Genomic DNA, 10,234 nt, shown 5'->3' with positions numbered 1-10,234 from the left:
GAGGCGCCGGTGGCCCGGCCGGGCTGCGGGAGGCGCCCGGAGCCGCGGGCTGGTGCCCCGGCATCGCCCTTGCGTAGAGGTTGCTGCGACCCACGCGTGTTCGCGGTCGGTTTTTTGATCCCCACCTTTATTTCCCCCGGTACCTCCCCCCCCCCCTTTTTAATTTTTGTATGTACATCCCCTTCTTTTCCTCCTCGGAAGTATCCATGGCCCTGTTTGTAATAATATGAGGATGGCTAATATAAATATTAATCTAATCCTTATTGGAAGGATTTTAGTGCTTCCTGGATATCACAGATATATAATCCAGGAGAGAATGACATTAGACTGATAGTGTGGAGTGCAAAATATGATTTGAATAAAATGATAGGGTGGTATCTAATATTTCCTTTAGGGAGTACTATACTCTGAGCTGTCACAACAGATTGTGTAAATAGACTAGACTGAGGGATGTGATTCTAATCATATTGATGAAACATTCATCTGAAAGACCAAGTGCAACCAGAAGGGTCTCACTAGGAATACAATTAAATCCTAATCTGGGGAGGAGAAATCCTCTGCAGACTTTACTTTAACCTCCCATGCTCTCCCCCCTTTTCATTTTAGAACCGAATAAAATGTGGTGAGAGAGAAAAAGGAGAGATGAAGTACTGAGTGGCTTGCCTACCTGAACTACTGAATTAACACAGTGAGTGCTGGACAGGAAGAAGATAAATCTGTAGTGCTGCAGATAAATCAAGGTCTRGCTTTAGTCACATGGGTAACTAGCTGCCTGCAGAGGGATTCCACACGTGAGTAGCGTTAATCAGGTGCAGAAGGCTTATGTGGCTAGAGGAATAGTCCCTTTTTCACTCAGGTTTTGACCATCAGTTAAATCCCAGGCTTGTGAGCACAATTCAGTCTTCTGTGTTGTATGTCTTTAGTCTCCATCTGTGTCAGGGAAATGATTCCTGCTGATAACATTTTTCAGCAGAGGGGTTCTCTTTCTTCCTGCCCTTCCCCCAGCCAGTTTCTGTCCAGCACTCATTGCCACAATATCAGGCTGCCTTCCAGTACTGAGCACACTACTGAGTAGCGCATGGTGAAATGGTTAGCATCAGTCTCTGTCTTCCCCTCACGTGGTGATGTCCCCTCAGATGACGATAGAAATAGGTTAGCTTCTGCGATAGGTGGACTAAGCCATTTTGACCATCGTCCCCAAAAAGATGGTCTGAGAAGACCAACAGAACAAGGCTCTACCTGTGCTATCTGTAATGGTACTAAGGCCAGGCTGACTGCTTTTCATGGCTTTTTGCTCTTGGGGGAGGCAGTAAACAGGTACATTTTCCTAATGCATACCACCTTTTAGCTTACATTGCTAAAATGTATTCAAACTATGAATGCCTGAATTCACATGATGATGTCTAAAGCTCAGCTGTTCTTGGAAAAGCTGTCTGTCTTCTTTCTCCTGTCAGCATTTAAAATCAGGCTTCCTTCAATGACTCAGACCAAAATTTGGTCTAATGTTTTTAGAGCCTTTTCAAAGTCAGACACTCTTTTATTAACAAGATCAGGCAAAGAACAAGGCAAGTTCCCTCTCCCTGGAGTGTTCTCTGTGCTAAAAAAGGCCCCAAAGATGATGTTCAGTTCTTTTCCAGGAGGGCATGATAGCTGTAAGTAAGGGAAGAACATATTTGTGGAGGGGGAAGTCAGTTAACAAATCTATAGCAAGAGGTCCAATACAAGCCCATATTCTCTTCCACTGAAGTATAAGCTCTGGAGATCTATAGTTTGTAAAAAAAACAACCAAACAACAATAAAACCCTATTACTGTTGAAGTAGGTGCTTAGAAGATGGTTGTAACGTGTATCATTGTAACAGTTTTTGCAATGAAACTTCACCTAAGGGTCCATCTGTTCTTTGATTATTTGTATATACTGAGGTCAAAGGAGCCCGTTCTGGCATGATTGTTCCCTGTTTTTTCTCAGGGCTGGTCAGATTTTTGCAGTGGAGATAAGGCATAATTGTTAAACTTCATGTAACAGTTCCCATTTGTCTGCAGAGCAATACAATCTTTGTAAGTCGCTTGACATGGCTGCAAGTTTCCTTTGAGRAAGAAAGCAAGCCATCTTTATTTTTAACCTGGGCTATTTGTTTGAATGTCCAGGACTACATAGGTACATAATTATGTATTTTTAGGGTCTTTTATCCTCCTGTTTGATAAATCAGTAGCAATGCTCTGGCTGTTCCCATGGGCAGAGTTTGCAAGAACCTAACTGGCTCATTATGTGTTAATGCTTGCTTGTTCTTAGTGTTAAGTTCTCAATAGTAAAAGTTTTATTTTTTCTAATGCTCTCCTTTCTTTCCCCTTTTAAGTCCTCTCCTTACATCCTATGCTGAGTAAGAATATGAGAAAATGATATTCCTGCCCCAGTGAATGCATGATTTAGGCAAGGAGTGCTCTTAAACTGACACTTCAGAGGATACGTCAACACAAAGTTAAGAATGTTCAGAAGCTATTTAAAACAGCAGGTGCACTTTATCCTGTATTTTACTCCAAACAGGGCAAACAAAGCCTCACCTGTGTAACCTAGTCTCCACTTTATGCACAAAGTAGCTTATTTTCCAGTAGCTTTGTGTTTTATGCATGAAGTTTACTGTACAACAAGAGATTTCTTGCTGTTAACCCAGTTCTTTTGTTACTTCATTCAGTGAAAGCAGGATTCTGCTCTGCTGCCTTTACATTTCAACTTGTTTGTAGGATCAGGAATTCTGTAGGAGGGGAATGATCAGGTGAAGGTTTTTTTTTTTTTTTTTTGACGAAAATGTCTGATCCAGAAGAAATATCATGGCAAAACCTATAGCTTTAGAATGGTTTTGTTTTTATTCACAGGAAGACCTAAAAGTTTGAGCCAGCAATGATCTGAATTTAGTAGATAAATCTGCATCGTAAAGCTCAGTTTCAAGTATGCAATGTATTTCTATACTTGACCTGCTTATGTTATATATGTATAATATAATACACATTATATGTGCATAATACACAATTTTCCCTGGAAATGCCTGCTGTCAGGATGAGCCAGTGAGGGTAGTGGTTTGGAAGTGAAGAACACAATTATTTTTTCAGACAGATCAGTTAATTAATTTCATTGTGCAGCCGCAGAAATGCTTGTGCTGGTACTAAGAAGAAAGAGCAGAAAGTAAGAATGAACAACGTATTCCTGCCAGGGATGGCAGTGACTGCTTGACAGTTTAAGTAGCACTATTGCTTTTTTTTTCTTTCTTTCTTTCTTTTCTTACAGCAACTGCACATGACTGCTAATGCTTGGTTGGTGAAGTCAGTACCTAAAGTGGTGGCCAGTTTAGATGTCAAAGTCTTCAGAAGCATTCAAGGAGCTTGGTCTTAACTCTCCGTCTGTAAAACAGCTGGAGAGAACTTTCTGATAGAGATGYCACAGTGTTACAATCACAGTGTTTAAATTGCCATGGGGTGAAGCATAGATTAACAGCAGCTTCTGTACTGCACGATAGTTGTCCATGGGGCACACACGTGCTGCATAGTTTACCCCATGGTTGATGCAAAACAGTTTACTCCTCTTCCATGAGCAGGCCAGTCTATCTGCCATTACTGCGTGAAGAGAGCACACCCTGGCAGTTCCCATCAAACAGATGATGTGCTGTAAATCCGCACTCCCTCTTGCTTTGCTTATGTAGCTATACCTTCAAAAGCGGTGAGGAGGACAACTGTGCAAGTGCTTCAGATGGACGTGGAAATCCCCTGCTACTTCTGCCAAGGGACAGTTAGCTCAAGTGCTTTCCTGATTGCAACCACAGGAAGAGAAAGCCATTTCCATAGGTATTAAAAAACACACTCCCTGCTTTTGCTGTGCTGCAAAAGGCATTAATTGATGGGTAGTATAATGGAATCTGTGTAATAGCCTGAATGCGGTTTCAGCCTGCAAAAAGTCTGATTGTGATGTGGGTTCAGTTCTTGTTTCTGACATTCCCATTGAGTGAGAATCCTTAGGGAAATGTAACCCCCCGGAAATGGCCTGAAATATTGGGAGCTCCGGGGCAGTGTCTTTGATCAGTGGCTGCAGGAGGAATGCTCAGCGACAGGCTACTTTCCATTTCAGATTTGGAGTGATTCCAGAGGAACAAGAGGAACAAGGGGTGCATTTGGCTGTAGCACACAAGAAACAGTAACACCCCCCCCCCCCAAAAAAAGGAAGAAATTCTTGGAGTTTTTCGTGAGACAGTTAAACTAAAAACAAACAAACAAACCCTGCCACCGTTGATGGGATTGTGCTGAACTGTGGAGTGACAGTTGATTTCTGCTTGACTGGATCATGTTTTTTTTGATAAGTGGCAGACGTAGTTGCACTGCCAGTGCCTCTGTTTGCCCTGAGTTGTACTCAGTCCCTGTAGGGGAGCGTGGAGAGTGCAAGATGAAAGAGGCAATGCCCTTCTAGTGTTTTAGCATCCCATGCAGGGATTGGAGTCTTAAGAAAAAAAAAGGGGGGGGGGAGGGAATGGGATTGGATCCCTTTTCTTGTTGGTGAAGTATTCTCCATGCAAGGAGTCTCTCAGAGAGCCAAAGCAGCAGCAAACATGGAAACTTGTGTTCCTCCACCCTGTTCACTTCAATCAGGTTTGATCTGCTTCCTTCTCCACTCTGGTATTAATATTGTTATTCTGAGAAGTGCTAATGACTGCCCATAATACTTAAAGGTCATTGAAGTACAGAGTGCAAACACTCTATAGAAAGACTTAAAGATTGGCCATAGCCACACCTAAAAAATTCCTAATGGAGACTAAGTGGATTTACTCTCTTTCTTTTGTCTAACAGCTAAAGCTTTTGGTCTYTTCTCTTAGAACAGCTACATGGGTTAACAGCCAGGCCCACACATCTGCTCAAGTCTTATGGTATATCTTCACTGAAGTGGAAGGGCGAACTTATGGGTGCTGAGAAGAGAGAGGGATTCTTAGCCCTCCTTAGTCTGTCCTTCTTATGCTTGGTTTGTGGGTATACTGCTTACCTTGACCAGCTGTAGGGCTCATCAGCCCTCTCTGTGAGTTCGTTCAATTTACTGACTTGGTAGAAAACAAATCCAGGAGAAAAGGACAATTGCGTTCTGCTGCATTAGTGAGTTGAATCAGCAAAGACCCAACAAGAGTCAGAGACGGTGCAAGGAAGAAGGCAGGACTGACTGCATGGCCAGACATGCTGGAGAAGGGAGATGTAGCAGCTCCCCTCCCACACGCTTCTGGCATCAGTGAGCTTTTAGATTGGGTCAATCATCTTTTTCAGCTTCATGCAGAATTTGGTGAGAATTGGTGAGGGAGGTAGCAGGGACCGTAGAAAAAGAGAGCAGGATTTGGCTTTAGTGTGGCCTTATGTTGACTTAAATGGATCGTGAAACTGCATCTTGTTCATTCACATTTYACTAAATCTCTAACTACCTCTGTTGGTCATGAAGAGTTGCCTCTGAAACAGATATTTTTACTATTTTAGGGAGACTTTTCCTATTTCTGCCTCTTTCCATTATTGTTTTTGGTTTGCTAAGATCTATATATCCTTAACTAGGACAAAGGTAATAGGAAGTAAATGGACTTGTAAAATATGCCTTGCCTGTCATGAAATGTCTATTTTTTGGTGAGATGGAGGTTTTATTTTAATGGTAAAAGCTAAAATCCAGTATGTGAATAGCAGATTGTGCTGCTGTTTGTGAGAAATTGAACGTTGTTACTCAGGACTGGCTGATTAAGACACTGCATATAACATGCTGCATAAGCAACATTGTGTTTGTTCTCTGTCATCCCAGAGGACATTTGGAAACTCCAGCCAACAGTAATTCAGGAGAGAGAGTTGAGCACAGTACTGTGTGGTGGTCATGTAGCCAATTTGTCAAGTAGCCTGCAAACAGATTTTGTCTCTTTTTTCAAAAAGATAATCAGTCCATTCAGGATCAGGGTCCTGCCACTGTTCAATTAAAACAAACAAGAAAAAAGCAGTAATAATCCTTTGTTCTTGACCAGTCTTGCAAAACTCTTGGTGACACGTACCTGTGACCAGGTCTGGCCAGGTTTCCACTCTTTACAGAGAGGTCTGGAATTGTCAGTAGCTTTAGATGTTTCCCATACATATGGGTGAAGGTTACATCTGTGTTATGTTTCTGATACATGCTCTAAAGAGGATCTGGACAGATTAGGACAGATCCTAGTCAGGACAGGTGTTCTTCCTAAGATGAGAGGGTTTTAGAACCTGTTATATTAAACTCAGCACTGGAATCATGGCCAGAAACTGTCCTAAACTAAAAGCTCTACGCACACAAGTTTCAAATGCGAACATCAGTAAGCCAAATAATTACCAGCAGTTGCTAGTCAGAAGCAAAACTATACCTTGGTTAAAGTTCTTCAGAGCCCACAGAAGAGTTTCCTTCTGAGGAGAGGGAAAGAAACTCACTGTCTACATAATACAGCTTGGAGAAATTTGCAAGGCTTCAAAGCATCTGATCTAACTGGAGAYGGGGTCTGTGACTAAGGGACTAAGTCCACCCCTGTTTCCACCTTCTGTATACTTCCTGTTTGTGTTTGAACTCAAGAGTTCTCTATTCATCCATGCAGGCCTTCTGCTGAGCCTACTTAACTTCTGCAAGCAGGAATGGGCCGCTCTTGTGCTTTGAGGCGGTTGTCCTTGAAGATCAGCCAGCTCTCATGGGCCCTCCAGGGCGGTCTTCTATGAGATTCTACCAAGAAGATCCCTGAACAAGTCGGAATCTGCTTTCCTGCAGTCCCAAGCTGTAATTGTACTGTTTATCCTTCTCACTTCTCTCAGGATTTTAAACTCCACAATCTCATGGTTGCTGCAGCTGACCTTTACAGCCCTTTACATCCCTAACTTGTTCTTTCTTGCTTATAAGAAATCCAGAAGACTCGTCAATATCAGCTGCATCAGAAAACTATCAACAAACTGCAGAAATCTGGATTACTTGTGCCTGGCTATATTACCCTACCAGCACATATCAGCGTAGTTATAGTCCCCAACGAGTACCAGTGCCTGCAATCATGAAGSTTCTTCCAGCTGTCTAATGAAGGCTTCATCTACTTTCTGTTCTTGATCAGGAGGTCTGTAGCAGGCACGTAGCCCAATGTCACCCATGTTGGTGTGGCCTCTGATCCTTACCTGTAAACTCTTGACTGGTTTGTCACTTGTTCCAAGAAAAGCTCCATGTGTTTCAGGCAGCCCTTTACATAGTTCAAAACCCATGTTTCTCACCTTCCCAGCCTGGCTTTCTGCAAGAGCCTCTATCCATCCACTGCAGCACTCCAGCCATGTGAGCTATGCTACTGCGATTCTGTAATCCCAGTGAGATTCCCCCCAAGCAGTCTCCTTTCTGTGGCTGGTTGCAGGTCCCAGGCATCTTTGGTTTCTCTCTGGATTCACAGAGTGCTGCTTGTTGGAGCCTTCCTCTTCTCATTCTTGCTTTCCCTCCTCCAGTGCCCACTCTTTCTTCAGTGGTCTACTCGTTGTCCTGTCTCCTGCATCAAAGAAATGGTAGTCCTAAATGCACTGTTAGTCAATCTCTGCTGTATTCAGAGGTTTTATGGTCTCTGGTTGAAGGATGCGCTAGGTAACCTGTAGTATAAGAGCTGGATACTCTAGCAGCCCTTGAATATCTGTTACTGTCCTGAGCTTTTTGGGAGGCCTGGCTCAAGTGCTAAGCCTTGGCTTCAAGTGCCCATGCTGGAGTATTTGCTCTCTGGATGCAGTGGGAGGTGAAATTGGTCCTCATAGGGTCTTGCATGGATGCTCTCTTGCCCTGAGGGCTGATATTCCCAAGGAGGCCTTTGCAGTCATGGCTGACTCTGGTGGGAAGACCTAGCTCTGTGTACTCAGCAGCACCCTGCACAGCGACGTGGGGGGAAGGGATGTGTCTGAAGTTGAGGGGACTCTTCAGTAGCAGAAATATAAAGGTCTGGATCTGGTGGACRTACATGTGAAAGAGAAAGAACAGAGGCTAGCGTCAGCACTGAGTAGATATCCAGAAGACACCAGGCACTGTGGTCACTGAGCAGTAGAAGCAGAAGGGGGGCAAAAAGGAGCTGGTGAAAGATCTGAGCTGACGAAAGATCTGAGCTGACTGAGGAAGTTCAGTTGCAGAGCAGTGTGGACACGTGACACCCATCAAAAAAGTCTACTGGAAGAAAGTTACATTTCAAGACTTACAGATGAGCTTTGATCAAGCAAAATGATTTTATGGGAACTTAGTGTTTTGTGTTATGTGCTTCTATCACCTTTTTAATCTGGTGCCAGGTGCCCTAAAACTGGGCTTATTTTGTGGAACTATGGCTGTAAGCACTGGGCATCCATTTTAAAGGAGAAGTGTTGGTAATTGCCATGAAGTTGTGCTCAAGCCTCAGTCACAGGGTTATCAGTGTCACTATATGTCTCTGATGTGGTATGAATTTTGAATGCTATTGTGATTTCTAATAGGCAAGGTACACCTTCAATTTGTRTTTTTCCACTGCATGGAAAACTCGCAGTATGCTCTAAGGTTTTTAGATTATTGTAGCCTCGCAAACAATGTATTATGTCCTAATATCAAAAAACGAATTACTATTACCAAGAAACCCTTTTCTAGTACCAATACTTTCAATTGCTGAAAAAAAGCCAAAGCAAAATAATGTCTGATAAATGAGTGGGTTTTTTTCTGTATTTTATTATCCCTACTGAAAATCCCATTGAAGTTTCTGTAGCATTGTAGTAGCCTCTCATAGCAATTGCTCTAAAATTGTGTGTAATATAATGAATAAGGCAGTAATTCCAGTTTCTGTAGAACTGAAGCATTCTAGTATCGCGTCTAAGTAGAATAACCATCTTTATGGAATTAAATGGGCTGGATTCTGAATGAAACGTTTTCATTCTGTATTGTTTCCAAAAGGATCTCAAACATTTCAGATCAAATTACTTTAAATGTTTTGTACCACATAGACTTCATGGCAATTTCAGACATTTTATGACCACAGCCTACAATTTTAAGAGCATATTTAACTTGCTGTCTCATGGCAGTGCTCCCCAGCAAATAGTATCTTTGGTTCACTACTATCTATTAAGAGCAGCATTATACGTGATCGCCAAAGTCCCACTGATCTGCATCAGCAAGAGCTGGCTTTGTGGCTTTGGTGTCTGCTTGCAGCTCTGTTTTCTGTGTAGCACTTTGGTGCTTTTGAATGTTTCCATTCCAACTGAGCAATGTCATGTCCCTTTCTAGTACTAACCTGCAAGTCTATTGCCTTTCCTGTGGATCAGAGAAAATCACTGAGGTGCTGAACTCTGAAGGTGGTTCATGCTTTTCTGCGGAGGTCAGGTAACTTCCCTGCCTGAGCTGCTGATGACAACATCTGCCATAAATCCCAAAGGCAGAGTCTGGGTCTGCAGGGCGTTGGGTATGGGGTGTTGGAAGAAGGAACTGACTGCAGCAAAAATCAAGTGGTCAGCACTTGTCAGGGTCAGGCCCTTGAGCTGTAGCATTAAATGCCAAAGCAGAGCTCTTCTCTTGTAGTTTCCACAAAAAGGCATCCGATCCTGCAGCATGAACCACAGCACAGAGTCCCGTCAGGAGAACACATGAGGGAGCTGTTTGCGGATTCTCTTTGCTATTGCAAAAGTCCCTGGAAGTACCATTTGTCGATGTCTGCTCTGGACTTGCCTTCCTCTCACCAGGAGCCACTTCGTCTGCACAGAGCTTCTTGCTGCTGGAGATGGTCTAGCTTGCTTCAAAGTTAAATTCTACTCTGTGACCTAYTAAAAATACTTTCTGAATTGTGTAGCCAGTCTTATTTGTGGTGAATAAGACTTTCTGTCACTTAGCACAGGACATCCCTGTGAGGAAGCTCTCCCCGATGTGGAGGAAGGTTTCAAGTCACAGTCCTTGAGTGATTATGCTAGACCTGTAAGCTTGTAACCTCAGTTTTCAGCTTTAGTGCAGCAGCTCCAGCGCGGTTTGCAGATCTGTTTTCTGGTGTTGCGACTCTAGCACTTCTGATTGCAAATTTAACGCTTAGAGCATACCCTATTTGGTGTAGCAGTGCTTATGTACCATCTAGCACGCTTCTAAATATGCAAAGGGTATTTATGCATAAAGCAAATGGCATAGCAAGCAGTCTTTTAGATACAATCCGGAAAAGGCAAGTTAAGGGGTGTGGGTGAGAGAAAAATGTAGCTACTTTGGCCATACAACTTTTTCAGTGG

Source organism: Apteryx rowi, unplaced genomic scaffold (genome assembly GCF_003343035.1).
Source record: "Apteryx rowi isolate R43461 unplaced genomic scaffold, aptRow1 scaffold_138, whole genome shotgun sequence".
In the NCBI taxonomy this organism is placed as follows: domain Eukaryota; kingdom Metazoa; phylum Chordata; class Aves; order Apterygiformes; family Apterygidae; genus Apteryx; species Apteryx rowi.
This window is presented reverse-complemented; position numbering follows the sequence as displayed.